Below are 1,588 nucleotides of genomic sequence, written 5' to 3'. Positions count from 1 at the left end.
AGGAAGGAATGGGAAGTCAGAATACAAAGCTCTTTTCCAAGTTTTGTCACTGGCTTGGTGGGTGATATTGAAGTAGTCACTAAATTTGTGTGCTTTAACATCAAAAGAAAAAAAAAACCTGCCAACTTAAGACTCACAATACCTCTGTGAGTAGTTAACATTTCTAAAAGTGCTTTGAGATCTTTTCAAAAAAGGCACAAGTGCAAAACAATTATGTAAGTGGGATTTTCCCTAATGGGCAACAATACATCTATTAACCATTAGAAGGCTTAGACATGAACACACCTAATTCCACAATATCATAATCTGCTGGCCTCAATTTTTCTTGCAGTTAATTCAAACAGAATAATAGAGAGTTTAAGTAATACTAACAGAGGATGTTATTGATTAATATTTTACAAGTCTACTTTATTTCCCAGCTGCTACTGCAGTCAAAGACCTTAATCATTGGCCTAAGCAAGCACACACGCATGCACATACCATAATCTTTAATTTGACAACACTGTTCCCTTATAAAAAAGTAAACTGTCAGATGACTTATCACCACTTGCATGAGTAGAAAAACTTGTCTATCCTAATCTGTAGCTGCTAATAAATGTCATCTAATTCCAGCTAGCTAGTCTGAATGAACACAATTTCTGGTATGGACAGAACCAAACAATTTTTAACATACTTTAAAGATATCACAACAGACCCCTCAAAAATAATAGATGTTCTCTATTTTAGCAATCAAAACCCTTTAAGTGGCAGGAACCATATAAACATTTTAGCTTGAAAGCAACTAAGGGAAATCCACAGATATCATCTTCTGTCACTTCAGTTTGTTTTGTTAACATGGACAGAATACATTAATACAAGGTATCTAATTATTCTTAGCTTTCTTTGATACCAGTTTTTGTTCACATTGATTTCTTCAAATGTTCCCAAATCTTTACCCTCTACCTACAAATGCTATGCCCGTGATGTGCAATACAACGTTTGCTATTCAAATACGCTCATTTTCTATTATCCTTATGAGAGGATGTCAGCTGATTTTCTCCCTCATTGGTAACAAAACTCTTCTCCTTCCCTATGGCTATATACCCAACTACTATTATCCCGTGTCTCTAGGCTTAAATACTCATTTACAAGTTGTCACGAACCTCAAAGCAGAAAGTAACACAAATGAACACCAATATACCTAAACTAATTTAGCAACATTATAGATCAGTTTATATCGATAAAGCAAAATTCTTTTTACTTATTATTAAACAGAGTTCTTTGGTCGAAGTACACTCATGTAGGCTCCTGCTGGACATTTGGAAGGCTTAGGTAGACGAACATTTACAAAATATCAGAAATATGCCACTTTTTATTTTGGTAATTACCAAACAACTTAGGACCCCCAGTCATGGGCAAGGAATACACTTGCTTAGGCACCTTCCCAACCAGAACGAGCTTAATTCAACTTCTGGGATGAAAGTTTAAACCTAAATAAGTCAAAATGATCAACGAGACCTTCACTGGGTGAATAATCACAAAGATTTCCAGGCCTCTTGTGACCTATATCCACAATCAAGCAAAAAAAAAAAAAAAAAAAAAAAAAAAA

The 1,588-nt window shown here is 34.7% G+C and overlaps 1 protein-coding gene across 2 annotated transcripts in view; it reads right to left on the bottom strand.

The window, feature by feature from the left end:
• Window positions 1–1,588, bottom strand: part of SECISBP2L (SECIS binding protein 2 like) — a 47,960-nt gene that overhangs the window by 45,190 nt on the left and 1,182 nt on the right. The gene's annotated exons all lie outside the window — the stretch shown is intronic.

Source organism: Gavialis gangeticus, unplaced genomic scaffold (genome assembly GCF_001723915.1).
Source record: "Gavialis gangeticus isolate Ggan-Ray unplaced genomic scaffold, GavGan_comp1, whole genome shotgun sequence".
Taxonomy (NCBI): domain Eukaryota; kingdom Metazoa; phylum Chordata; order Crocodylia; family Gavialidae; genus Gavialis; species Gavialis gangeticus.
The sequence above is the reverse complement of the archived record's forward strand: the minus strand, read 5'-3'. Positions and strand labels throughout refer to the sequence as shown.